Source organism: Ictidomys tridecemlineatus, chromosome 6, assembly GCF_052094955.1.
Source record: "Ictidomys tridecemlineatus isolate mIctTri1 chromosome 6, mIctTri1.hap1, whole genome shotgun sequence".
Taxonomy (NCBI): Eukaryota; Metazoa; Chordata; class Mammalia; order Rodentia; family Sciuridae; genus Ictidomys; species Ictidomys tridecemlineatus.
Genome location: NC_135482.1, coordinates 99,318,645 through 99,333,543, shown reverse-complemented (window position 1 = coordinate 99,333,543; position 14,899 = coordinate 99,318,645). Strand labels below are relative to the sequence as shown.

The window sequence follows — 14,899 nt, the reverse complement described above, 5'->3', positions numbered from 1 at the left end:
TTGTGTATCAAACATTATTGGGAGTCAGGGGGAAGAAAGCAATACAATTCCTATTGTAAAGGGATAAAGTCTAATAGACATGAATGTAAATAATTTCAATACAGTGGAAGAGGCATAATATCACACTGTGTGGCAAAAAAAGAGAAGGAAGAGACTGTTTCCACTTGAGCTTATCAGGAGAAGTTCTATAGTAGAGGAAGAAGGACCTATGAAAAAATTCTGGAGCCCAGAAATGAGATTTTCTGCAACACTGACGGAGCATATAAGGAGTATTTAAGTCATGTAATTATTTGAGGCAGAAAGACCAGAGTGTGCAAAGGCACTGAGGCATGAAATAATGGAGCATTATGATTACCTCTGAATGTCTGAAATATTAAGATGAATATGGAGAGTCCCTCTTTTTGTAATGAAGGTACAGAGGTAGGCCACAGTCAGTTCATTAGTCATTATCTTTTATACTAACAGAGTGACACTTTATATACAGTAGATAAAGTTGAATTTACCCTCCCTATGTCTGTGTTCCTCATCTGTAAGATATAGAAAAACATATTACCTACCTTGGAGGGTTGTGTGAAGATTTAATGAGACAATTCATACAAAGGATTGAGCTAGTGCCTAGCAAATGACCACTGCTCAAAACATGCAGGGTGAAGAGGCAGTTGGTTTGGGTTTCTTAATTCTACAAAAAGCTATATAATATAAAGTTATAAAGGGGGCTGTGCAGAATTACAAGAGAGAATGAAATCTCAGCACTTACTTATACATTCAGTCCAGTCCAGGGAGCTAGCTCTCCAAAGCATGTCTCCCATCATCCTTTACTCCATTCCTCCCTACCAGCTGGTTCCTCCTACTTCATTCCCCACTCTGGAACACCTACCTCAGTTCTACTACAACATCACTTTGCCCTAACACTTACCATCCCATTAAACACCCTGACAGCAGGAATGAGTGAGTCACACAAGCACCACTAGTAATAGCAAAGGAAGTAGTAGTAGCAGATATTTACATGGAACTTACCATGTACCAGGTCCTATTCCAAACACTTTTAGTTTTCAGTTAATGAGGAAACCCATCATGAAGCTGATTGCCTCAAGAAAAAATTATATTTTAATTGTTTAACTTATTTTATTGTCACAATAACTCTATGAAGTAGGTACTGTTCCCCTTGTTTTGCATATGAGGAAACTAAAGTCTAAAACCCAGTAAGTAACTGAGCAAAATTTTGACCAAAGATTGTCTCCTACCAGATCCGTGGCCCTGATCACTACTCTTTATTGCCCACATAATAATCTATTATGGGTGGAGATGGGACAGAGGGGATGTCATTAATAAATGTTTTTGCTATTCAAATATTTACTTAAGTATTAGTCTGAAGGAAGTATCATTTTGTACTTCACTTTCTGCCTGCCCAAACAGCTACTTTCCTACATTCTTAACAAACTCTGGAACATACTCGCTCAGACTCCCTAAGTAAAATTCACCCCCGACAGTCTTCATTTCTTTCTCTCTTTTTAAACGTTTCCTTTCCACAAGAAACTTATTTCCTACAATGGAGAGTTGCTAGAGAGACAATGCCCTCTAGTGGTTCCACGCTATCTTGCAGTCAAATGCAATAATAATATACGTACAATAATCACGGATCTTTCTTTCCTAATGCTTGGGCCAGGGCAGGACATACATGAGAACAAAGAAAATATTGAAAATCAAACAAAGAAATCGATAGACTCCGTAAATAAAATGGCTCCAACACAGTCTTTCTTTTTAAACGCTTCCTTTCCATCATGAAGTCTGAGCAATATTTCCTATAATTGTGCAAGAGTTGCTAGAGGAAGCATGCGCTCTAGTGGTCCAAAGCTATCAGGCAGCCAGATGCAACTAGGGTTTCTTTCTTACTGAAGAGGCAGTGGCAGAACCCACATGTGAATAGAGAAAATACTGAAGAGCAAATCAAAACGTCAGTAGTAGATCTCTGAGAGAATGAAGAGGCGAGAACCATCCCCAGACCGAGCAAAGCCTTGCGGTTGTATTCCAGAGTCTAAGTCCCTCCCCCATAGTTTACACCAAGCCCAGGAGAAAGGCTGAAGAGTCTGCTAAAGGTAAAGCCAAGGTGAAGGACCAACTAGAGAAAAGATCTGCAAGGTTGCCTGCTAAACCTACTCCTCCAAAGCCAGAGCCCAAGCCTAAAAAGACCCCTGCAAAAAAGGAAAAGAAGGTATCCAAAGGGAAAGAGAGAGAAACTGACCCTGGTAAGGATGGGAATAACCCTGCAGAAAATGAAGATTTTCATTTAGAACAGACGACACAGAAAGCTTAGCTGGAGATGCTAAGTGAAGTGTGTGCATTTTCGATAATCATGAACTTCTGGTGACTGTACAGTTTGGAATACCATTTTTTAGTTAAGCTTATAAAAAAAAAAAGAATTTTGTTTTAGTTTTTTTTTTTTAAGCTATGTTGTTAACATTTCGTTTTTGTTTGGGGGGGGGGAAGGAGAATATGTCACTAATAGAATGACTCCAAAGCTGGATTGCTGGGGCTGTGGGGGACACCTTCCCTGCTAGTTTTGAAAGACTTCCTCTCAACTCCAAGGAGCCACCTTGGCCAAAAAACCTTCATCTTTATGTCCTCCTTCCTCTCATGGACTTAACTCCCCTAAACCCAGAGATGGATTGGGTCCTGACACCCCCCAATCCAAAATTGGTTTTACTAATGCATACTTTCCAGTGTCCCTTAAAGGAGCAGTAGTTCCTTTCCTAAATTGTGGATTTTCTAACTGATAAATCTTAAAGTTAGGGTTGGCTCATGAAAAATTGTTAAACAACATGCTAAATGTGAAACTTACCCTGTTCAGAGCATCAAATGAAGATACCATTGAGTTTTATAGTAGTTTTTTTGCTCTAGTAGTTCAGGAAGGGAGTTTAGAAGCTGCTGTATACTGTTGATGATTGTCTTCCCATGTCCTGGGTGAAATGCATGATTATTTATGAACGGTATTGGAGGGGGTGGCTACCGAGGAATATTCAGGGGCACTCAACCACTAAGCCACAAACCCAGGCCTATTTTGAATTTTATTTAGAGACAGGGTCTCACCGAGTTGCTTAGCACCTCACTTTTGCAGAGGCTGATTTTGAGCTCAAGATCCTACTACCTCAGCCTTCAGAGCCACTGGGCTTACAGGCATGTGCCACTGTGCTCAGCCAAAAAGTATTTTTAATAAAGCTGGATTGGCAAAATAGATCTTAATACACTGTTTTGTTTAACTGAGGACATATTACTATCGCTAAATTCATGGAACAAATTATGAGAACATAAAACACAATTATTTTACTATTGACTTGGACGCTGGCAATGCAAGTGCACTAGACCTTTTTTAAAAATACATGATGTACACATATCATGTTTTTTTTTTAAGAGAGAGAGAGAAGAGAAAGAGAATTTTTAATACTTATTTTTTAGTTTTCGGCGGACACAACATCTCTGTTTGTATGTGGTGCTGAGGATGGAACCCGGGCCACACGCATGCCAGGCGAGCGCGCTACCGCTTGAGCCACATCCCCAGCCCCCACATATCATATCTTTTAAAAGGTAACTGAAAATGATAATCCTGGAAAAATTTTTAAATAAATGTCAGACCATAAAATTTCTGTGAAAACCATCACAAACATCCTCAGGCAAAGGAACTCACAAGTAAATAAAGTTCTCCTTTTTTCTTTCTTTCTTTCTTTTTTTTTTTTTTAAGAGAATATGTGATTGATAGAAAGCTTCTGAGTATGAGTTAAACAGAAGCCATGTGTATATATTTATGTACAATTAAAAGAATCAAACACAGTGGCAACTGCCTATAATCCCTGTAGCTGGGGAGGCTGAAGCAGGAGCATCATGAGTTGAAAGGCAGCCTCAGCAAAAGTGAAGCACTAAGCAACTCAGTGAGACCCTGTCTCTAAATAAAATACAAAAAGGGCTGTGGATGTGGCTCAGTGGTTGAGTGCCCCTGAGTTCAATCCCTAGTACAAAAACAAAAACAAAAACAAAATGCAATAAAAGAGATGATTTTTATAACTCTACAAAAAAAAAAAGTAAAACAATGAACCAAGTGTGGTGTAATCTTACTAATTATAATCCAAATGAGGCTTTAAGCTAACAATAACTTACCACAGCTGTATTACATAATACTTAGTGTTTCTACCTCAAGTCTAAGACTCTATGAACAGAAGGGAAATTTTTCTTTATTGCTGCTCACTTAGCCTTCTCATACTGACGCAGGAGCACAGAAAGGAAGTTTTCTATAGATATGACATGTAAATAGCATGTAAGTAATATTGAAGTCATATCACCAAGAGCAACTCACATGAAAATGAGTAAGAGAAGGAAAACAACTAAATGACTTATAGTAACTCTTAACTGAAATCACTACAATTAATGAACAGCTACCATCTACATGATGTATGGGAAGTAATGAAAGCAGATAAAAAGAAAACATGATCCTTTTATGTTAAGAGCTAACAAACTTGTAAGAGGACAATTTCAATAGCAATTCAAACAAAATGAGGGTTTCTCACTTCTCCAACTAAGAGGATGTGAATGTTTCATGAGATAGTTATCTGAGCTAGACTCTCACAATGGGAAGGACCTCATCAGGCCAGTGAGAAAGGAAGGTATTTTAGGCTGAGGGGACTTTAGCCAGCATTCAATGCTCCTGTGTGTGAAGAATGACTGGCAGTTTGCCAGAGCATGTTGTCACTGAAAGGGAAAATTGAGAGTTGCCGATAGAACAATATTTTGGACTTCATTCTGGACACAAAGAGGAATCATAAAAGCCATGAGTAGGGGAGAAAGGACACAGGTGGTACAGCTTTGCTTCAGAAAGATTATTCTAGTGGCAACATGTAAGCTGAATTGGAAGGGAGAGAGACAGGGGCAAGTAGGCCACAGAGCATAGAAGAAGTGAAGCAGGCCCAAAATCCAACAGGGAGGGGAGACATCAAATACAATCGAGGGAATTTTGCTGGAAAAGTGATTGTCCGCATTTTTCCCAAAAAAATCTGAGGTTTAAGACGTGACACAGCGCCTCAGAATCTCAGCAATGACAATAAAGGACACGGTATGGAGGTCATTACAGCCCTAGGGTCTTAGTTCATTTTCTGCTGCTACAATAGAATGCCATGGACTGGGTGTGTACGAAGAATAGAGGGGAGATCTGAATCAAAGGCCCGGGTGCTCACGTCCTCTGTCCAGAGCCCACCTTCAGCCCCTGGATCGGGAAGGAAGGCAGAGCAGGAGCAGTGCCGGCGGCCCAACGCTCGCACCTTCTGCCGCCCGCCAAGGGCCCCCGTGCCGCCGGAGCCACAAGTTGGAGGCACAGTCGGCGGAGACAGGACTGGATTAAGGAGATCAAAAAGCTGCAGAAGGGGAGCTCGGGTTGTAGCTCAGGTGTAGAGTGTTCACCTAGCATGTGCAAGGTGCTGGGTTCAATCCTCAGCACCAAGTAATGTGTGTTTTTTTTAAAAGCTGCAGAAGAGCACCGACCGCGGATGCATTTTTAGTTCACCTCTTTGAGGATGCCTCTCTCCCCTCCCTACGCGCTGGCAGAGTCAAGTACGTGACTGTCTTCTCCAAGTACGTGCAGCCGGTCAGGAGGATCCTCAGCGTTGAGGAAGGACTTAGCTGAGCTCCTGCAGCAGCATCCCCGGATGTTATCTGGGACTCTGGAGCCACAACTAGATACAGTGGTATCTGAGGTGCCACCTGGATTTTGCTGTCTCTGAGCAGTGTGTGCATGTTGCCCTTTAAATTTTCTTTATGAAAGAGAAGACTGTGGGCTGGGGATGTGGCTCAGGGTTAAAGCAGTTGCTTGGCATGTGTGAGGCCCTGGGTTCGATTCTCAGCCCTGCACATAAATAAACAAGTTAAATAAAGGTTCATTGACAACTAAAAAGATATTAAAAAAAAAAAAAAAAAAAAAGAAGACTGCGTGTTTCCTCTGTAGCAGAGGTATTATAGAAGACAATCAACACAGTTTCAAAGGCCTGAAAAGACAGATTCACTTTAGAGGCTGTGTTACTCATAAGACCGTTTAAGGTTTGGGAAGACATCAGATCTGTCATGTTATAAAGAAGCATATTTACTTATTATTTTAGATCTTTTGGTACTATATGCATTTTTACCATACTTGTTCTTTTATTGAAAATGTAAGGGAAAAATAAAAGAAGACCGCTTCCTTCGTCTGTTGCATGAAAGACCCAGCTCTCCTAGTGTACAAATCTCTGCCTTCCAGATTAATATCATTAGTACTTGTCAACAAATGTGTTGCTTTTCAAAACTAAACTGGGAGTTGAAAAAGAAATAATTTTTTGTTTCGTTTTGTTTTAGTGCTAGGGACCAACGCCAGAGCCTTGACATGTTAAATATATTCTCTACTACCAGCCTGAAATTTTTCTGATTGCTTCTAGTAAATTTCTATTAAAATCACTCAGAAATTCCATCTCATAGAATTTAGCATTTTATTCTTAGTTGTAAAGTCATAGATATCATATTGGCCCATAATTTTATTTTATTCTAACTTTTTTTTCTTTTGGTATTGGGAATTGAACCCCAGGTCACTTAACCCTTGAGCTACATCTCCAGTCCTATTTATTTATTTATTTTAATTTTGAGACAGAGTCTCACAAAGTTAGTGATCCTCCTGCCTCAGCCTCCCAATTCTCAGGAATTATAGGCATGTACCAATGAGGATTTTAAAGAATTTTTTCAATAGATATTACACCTTATTTTTATATGTTAAAATTAATGTTCCTCATTTGCCTCTGAAGAACCACTTATACGTGTGTTCCCTACTTCAACTTCATTTCTGGTATGTTTTCAAGGATTGTTTTGTTCTTTGTTTTTGATAGCATTTATTAAATAGCCTGTATGGCAAGACAATAACTACTTAAGGGGGAGATAAGATTTCTTTGTACTTTTAAGTGATACTGTAATTCTTTAGGCACTAAGTCAGAACTAGTAATGCTTTTTTTTTTTCTAGCTTCATATTGGCTTATTTTAACAGGTTGAGATGTTTGTTCTAAGACATATAATCCATCATTAACTTTGTGGTTTGAAGTGTTTGCTACCAAGTTGCATCCCTTAGTAGACCAGACCAAATCTTTTGTCCCTGAAGTGTTCCAAGATAGACCTTGATGTTTAAAATATATATATATATATTTGTTAAAATGGCTGGAGTTTCATCTTGTTAGGATCCACTTTTTAAACTTTTCATCCCTTATAGTTATCTATTGTGTATATACTAGTCCTCTAGAATCAAGTATGTTAAACTGAAACAACTTGCTGGGAGGAACTCTCCAGGGCATGTTTTCCAAAGAAAAGTATTTAGAGGAACAAAACTTAAACCTCCCTAGGTGTATTACAAAGCTGTTAAAAAAGTAATTCAGTAAGGGTTGTGAATGGAAATATGTAGTACTCAAGTCAATATTCTGCTTTAAAGAGTAATAAACACAAATTGGTCAAAAATAAAATAAAAAATTAATGTTCCTCATTTGCAAACAGCCACAATTTAAACAAGAGAATTGAGGGATGCAGTTTTGCCTCAAGAGCAGAGATGAGCAGATAAAGTCATGTCCTTCTATCGCTAAAAGCAATTTAAGAGCTTTCCAGAGAAATTTCCATTGGAAATGCCACCCAAAGATCTGAGAAATGTGAGCAATGAGTGCAGTCTACTAATAATAATGTGTTGGTCAACTAAATTCAGAGACAGACCAAAGGTAAGCACTGAGTTTTTTTTTTTTTAATATTTTTAGTTGTAGATACCTTTGTTTATTTAGTTGTTTTGTTGTTGTTGTTGTTGTTGTTTTATGTGGTGCTGGGGATCAAACCCAGTGCCTCATGCATGATAGGCAAGCGCTCTACCATTGAGCAACAACCCCAGCCTAAGCACTGAGTTTATTGCTTAATACATTTTAACCCTTTGGAAAACTTCCTGTTTGACATCAAGTCATATTTATACAGACATTTGAATAAAGCTTGTCTATGTGTTTAAAAAAAAAAAGGAATAGATTATTTGGCTCTTGGTTCTGGAGATTGGTAAGCCCAAAAAGCATGGTGTGGCCATATGGCAAGGGCCTTTGTGCTACATGACCTCATAGCAGAAAGAGAGGGCAAGAACCAGACAGCAATAAAGGGCCAAATTTGCTTTTATCATAGATCCACTCTCAGACAACTTAACGTTCTTCCATGACAACACTATCAATGCAGTCATGAAGGCTCTGTCCTCAAGACCTAATCATCACGCTGTGTGTGGTGGTGTATGCCTATAATCCCAACATTTCAGGAGGCTCGGGCAGGAGGATCAAAGCCAACCTCAGCAACTTAGGGAGACCCTATTTCAAAATAAAAACATAAAAAGGGCTTGGGATGTGGCTCAGTGGTTAAGCACCCTTGGGTCCAATTCCTGGTTAAAAAAAAAAAAAACATCTAATCATCACTTATTGGCTCCACCTCCCAACCCTGGGGCTTTCAGAATCAAGTTTTTAACACAGGAATCTGGAAGAAATAGTCAAACCATACAGCTACTCTAAGAGAGTAAAGGGAGAAGTTTTCCAGGATCTCTGCTTAAAATATATATTTTACTCCTTTTTCTCAGTTCTATTGAGGTATTATTGACACAACTGCATAAATTTAGGGTATACAATGTGATGTTTTGTTGTAGGTATAGGTTGTGCAACAGTTGCCACAATCAACTTAATTAACATATTCGTCACCTCACAGTTTTCATTTGTGCGTGCTGTTAGAACATTTGAGATCTACTCAGCAAATATCAAACACACAGCACATTATTATCAAGCTAATAATGCTGAGCTGTGCATTAGGTCCCCCAGTACTCTTTTATCTAATAGTGGAAAACTTGTGCCCTTTCACCGTTATCTCCTTTTTTCCTCACCTCCCAGCTCTTAGTGACCAGCATTCTTCTCTGTGTCAAGGAGTTTGACCAATTTTAGATTCCACATAGAATCATGCAGTATCTGTCTTATCCCATCCAATATAATGTTCTCAAGGTTCATCTCTTGTTGCAAATGACAGAATTTATTTTCAAGAAGCCCCTGTAACTGCTATCCCTGTACTACCTTATGATCCCAGAATAGCTCTACCAATTTATTCTCCCACCCACAATGTAGAAGTCTTCCTTTTCTCCACATCTTTTGTATTTTTCGACTTTTAATACTAAACATCTTAACAGAGGTGAGGTGATATCTTGTTGTTTTGATTTGCTTTTCCCTGATAAGTATTGATATTGACCATCTGCTCATATACTTGTTGGTCATTTGTATGTCTTATTTGGGAAAACCTCTATTCAGGTAGTTGTGTATGGTTAAAATGAAAAGATGACCAAAAGTGTGGTTTTATAAATTACATGGTTTATTCCATATGAGGAGATTTTGTTTTTCTTTTTTTCATAATGCTTCAATGGGGTAAAATAATGAGAAAAAAAATAATTGCATTGAGAATATATTTGAAAGATGAAATACATTAACCACATAGTGAATGGTTTCTAATTTTGCTTAGAATTATCCAAGTCTAGCTGATCAATTAGGATGGAAGCAGGGCTCTGTGACTGTAAAGTTTAATCAATGTTTAACACATAGTTTTCTAGGTGTACTTGGAAGAGACTCTTTGACCAACACAGTGGAGAACCATGATCACATACAAGTCCCCTCAAAGATAATAAGCCTTGTAGAGACTTCAGGAATACCTTGAAGGCTGGTGGAGAATGATTCTGCCACAGCCTAAACAACTCAGTCTATGCAAATCTTAGTTTTATTTGTTTTGGAGTCCAGTGATTGGGGTCAGTAACATTCTCACAGGAAGAATGTTACATTATACTCCATTTTGTTATTACAGCAAAACATGTCACTCATATCAAAGTAGGATTTGGAATCCTTTCAAAGCTACATAACACAGGTCCTTTGCCCGTTTTTTAATCAGGCTATGTTACTTTTTTGCTATTGAGTTGCACAAGCACCTTATCTAATTTAGAAATTAACCCCATCTTGGATATGTGGTTTGCATAATATTTTTCTCATTCTGACTGTTGCCTTTGCTTTTTTGTTTTGGTTGATTCCAAACACTGTGCAGAAACATTTCAGTTTGATCTACTTCATTTGTTTATTTTTTTAATTTAATATTTTTTTTAGTTATTCATGGACTCAATATCTTTATTGTTTATTTATTTTTATGGGGTGCTGAGGATCAAACCCAGTGCCTCACATGTGCAAGGCAAGCGCTCTGCCACTGTGCCACAACCCCAGCCCTCCATTTGTTTATTTTTATTTATGTGGCCTATGCTTCAGATATCAAATCCAAACCATCATTGCCAAGGCCAATATCAAGGAACTTTTCTCCAACATTTTCTTCTAGTTTTATGGTTCATGTCTAATGTTTAAAGCCTTGATCTCTTTTGAAATAATTTTTAAGTATGGTGAAAGAGAGGGACTCAATTTCAATTTTAATATACAGATACTGCGTTTTCCAATGTAATTGACTTAAGTGTCTATCATTTCCCCATTGTGTATTCTTGATTCCCTTGTTATTAGTTGTCTGTATGTGCATGATTTGTGTATAGGCTCTCTATTCTTTTCCCTTGGCCTATGTCAGTTTTTATGCCTTTTCCATACCACTTTGATAACTGTCATTTTATAATTTAGTTTGAAACCAGGAAGTTTGTGTCCTCCAGGTTTGCTTTTTGCTTGATTGCATTGGCTGTTTGGAATCTTTTTGGTCCCATATAAGTTTTTGGATTGTTTTCTCTGTGAAAAAAATGTCATTGAAATATTGATAAGGACTGAATTGAGTCTGTAGATTGCTTTGGCTAATCTGGACACATTAACTTCCAGTCCACAAACGTAGAATATCTTACCATTTGTTCACATCTTTTTTATTTCTTTCATCAATGTTTTACACTTTTCAAGGTATAGGTATAGGTCTCTTAAAAATGTGGTATATTCTTATGTAAATTGTTTTATTTATATATGACAGCAGAATGCATTACAATTCTTATTACATATATAGAGCACAATTTTTTATATCTCTGGTTGTATAGATAGTATATTCACATCAATTCATGTCTTCATACTTTGGTTATCTACTTGGTTAAGCTTATTATTCTTTTTGATGCTAAGGCAAATAGCATTTTAATTCTTTTTCAGATAGGTCATCATTAATACACAGAAATGCTAATGACTTTTATGTTGATTATATTATCCTATAATTTTATTAGTTCTAACAGTTTTTTGTGGAGTCTTTATATATAGGTTTTCTAAACAGTAGATCATGACCCTTTCAAAGACAATTTTAGTTCTTCGTTCTTTCCAACTTTGATGTCTTTTTTTTTTTTTTCTTGCCAAATTGTTCTGCCTAGAACTTCCAGTACCATGTTAAATAGAAATGGTAAGAATGGGCTTCCTTCTCTTATTCTTGATGTGGGAAAATTGTGTACTTTTCACTATCAAGGATGATGTTAGCTCAGGCATGTGATATATGGCCTTCACTATGTTTAAAGAAATTTCTTTGGGCTGGGGATGTGGCTCAAGAGGTAGCATGCTCGCCTGGCATGCGTGCAGCCCGGGTTCAATCCTCAGCACCACATACAGATAAAGATGTTGTGTCTGCTGAAATCTAAAAAATAAATATTAAAAAATTCTCTCTCTCTCTCTCTCTCTCTCTCTCTCTCTCTCTCTCTCTCTCTCTCTTAAAAACAAAAACAAAGAAATTTATTCTATACCAAATTGAGTATTTTTCATTAAAGATTTTTGAATTTTGTCAAAAGCTCTTTCTGGACCTATTGAGATGATATATATTTTTCCTCCCTTCTGTAAATGTGATGTACCATATTTATTTATTTATTTGTAGCTGATAAACCATCCTTGCAGCCCAGGAATAAATCCCATTTAATCGTTGCATATGATTATTTTTATGTCCTGTTGAATTTAGCTTATTGGTGTTTTGCTAAAGATTTTTGCATCTATATTTATCAGGGATATTGACCTATAATTTTCTTTCCTTATAGTGTTCTTATTTGGATTTGGTATCAGGGTAATGCTAGCCTTGTAAGCCTGGAAGTATTCCTTCCACTTCTGTTTTTTTGGAAAAGTTTGAGAAAAATTAGGTGTTACTTCTTTAAATGTTTTATAGAATTCAACTGTGAAGCCGTCATATCCTGGGTTTTACTTTGATAGTAGATTTTTGATTATTGAATTAATCCTCTTACTCATTATTGGTCTGTTCAGATTACTTTATGAGTCATTCTTAATAGGTTGTATGTTTGTGGGAATTCATCCATTTCTTCTAATTTGTTGGGATACATAATTGCTCATAGTATTCTCTTATAATCCTTCATATTTCTGTAGTATTGATTGTGATGTTTTCTCTCACTTGTCTTCTTTTTTTCTTAGTGTAGCTAAAAGTTTGTCCATCTTGGATGACCTTTCAAAATCCAACTATTAGTTTGTTAATTTTTTTTTTTTTAGTTGTAGATGGACACAATATATTTATTTTATTTTTTTAATGTAGTGCTGAGGATCAAACCTAGTGCCTCACGCATGGGAGGCAAGCGCTCAACCACTGAGCTACAACCCCAGCCCCTAGTCTGTTAATCTTTTATATTGTTTTTCTAGTCTCTGTTTCCCTGATTTTTACTGTTATTTTCCTCCTTCTGACAACTTTTGGCTACTTGTTCTTTTTCTGGTTCCTTGATGTGTAACATTAGTTATTTGAGACCTTTATTTTTTCTTAAAACAAGCATTTATCATCATAAATTTTCCTCTTGAAATTCCTTTTTTCCCATAAGTTTTGGTATATTGTTATTTTTGTCTCAAAATATTTTTTAACTTATTTTTTTGTCTTGCAGTGCTGGGAATCAAACATAGGCCTTACAACGTACTTGGCAAACACTCTACTACTGAGCTATACTCCTAGCCCCTTAATTTCCTTTTTGATTCCTTCTTGACACACTGGCTATTAAGGAACATGTTTGATTACTGCATATTCATGAATTTTGTTTTAGTTTTTTTCACGCTGTGACCAAAAGATCTGACAAGAACAATTATTTATTTATTTATTTATTTATATTTGTTCAAGAACAATTTTTTAATGGGGGGGGTCATGTCAGGAGGGATTGAACTCAGGGCACTCGACCACTGAGCCACAACCCCAGCCCTATTCTATATTTTATTTAGAGACCAGGTCTCACCGAGTTGCTTAATGTCTCAATACTTTTGCTGAGGCTGGCTTTGAACTCGTGATCCTCCTACCTCAGCCTCCCGAGCTGCTGGGTAATATTACATGAGTGCACAACTGCACCTGGGTAGGAACAATTTTAGAGGAGGAAAAGTTTATTTAGTGCTCAGTTTCAGAGGTCTCAGTACATAGATATTGCCTTGAACCCGAGGTGAGGCAAAACATCATGGTGGAAGGGTATAGAGGAGGAAAGTAGCTCAGGGCATGGCAATCATGAAACAGAGAGCTCCACTCACCAGAAACAAAATATAAACCCTAATGCCTGGCCCCAGTGACCTACCTCCTCCAGCCATATCCTACGCCACACAGTTAATCTCAGTGAATTAATGCACTGATTAGATCCATGCTGTCATAACCCAATCATTTCACCTCTGAACTTTTTTTCCTCTCTCCACATTTCCTATTGGTGCATTATAGTTGCACATAATGATGGAATTTGTTGTTACATATTCATACTGCATACACAATATAACAATATAATTTCCCCCTCCCTCTTTACCTCCCACTTCTGATCTCTTTCCTCTATTGATCTCCCTTTGATTTTCTTGAGATCCCCTCCACATCTTTCTTTTTCTTTTTCCTCTCTAGCTTCCACATATGAGAGAAAACAAATAAGCCTTGATCTTTAGAATTTGATTTATTTCATTTAACATAAGGGTCTCTAAGTCCATCCATTTTCCTGCAAATGACAATTTCATTTTGCTTCATTGCTCAATAAAACCCCAATGTGTTTATATACCACATTCTCTTTATCCATTCATCCAAGGTGGACACTCAAGTTGGTTCCATAGTTTGGCTATTGTGAATTGTGATGCTATAAACATGGGTATGCATGCATCACTGCACTGTGATGACTTTAATTCTTTAGGATAAATACCAAGAAGTGGTATAGCTGGGTCAAATGGTACTTCCATGCTTACTCGTTTGAAGAACCTCTATACTGATATCCATAGTGGTTGTACTAATTTACAGTTCCAAAAGTGGAAGGGTTCCTTTTTCTGCACATTCCCTCCAACAATGCTTTGTATTCTTTTTTTTTTTTGTAGGGAGTTGGGGGCAAGTACTGGGGATTGAACCCAGGGATACTCAACTACTGAATCATATCCCCAGCCCCATTTGTTATTTTTGAGACAGGTTCTCACTAACTTGCTGGAACTTGCAATCCTCCTGCCTCAGCCTCCCAAGCCAGTGAATTACAGGCATGTACCAGCATGCCCAGCTATTATTGTTTGTATTCTTGATGACTGCCAATCTGACTGGAATGAGATGAAATTTCAGTGTAGTTTTGATTTGCCTTTCCCCAAATGCTAATGGTGTTGAGCATTTTTTCATATATTTTTTGGCCAATTTTATTTCTTCTTTTGAGGCATGTCCATTTAATTCATTTGTCTATTTACTAATTAGGATGTTTACATGGTATTTTGGTGTTAAGTTTTGAGTTCTTTGTATATTCTAGATATTAATCCTGTCAGAATAATAGCTAGCAAAAAATTTCTTCCATTCTATAGGTTCTGTTCACATTCCTAATTGTTTCCTTTGCTATGCAGCTTTTTCATTTAATGCCATCCCATTTATTATTTCTTGGCATTATTTCCTGAGCTTTAAGAAAGTTGTTGCC

The 14,899-nt window shown here is 37.4% G+C and overlaps 1 pseudogene; it reads left to right on the top strand.

The window, feature by feature from the left end:
* Nucleotides 1–944: 944 nt before the first annotated feature.
* On the top strand, nucleotides 945–2,314 carry LOC101967933 (non-histone chromosomal protein HMG-17 pseudogene; annotated as a pseudogene).
* The last annotated feature ends 12,585 nt before the right edge of the window (nucleotides 2,315–14,899 follow it).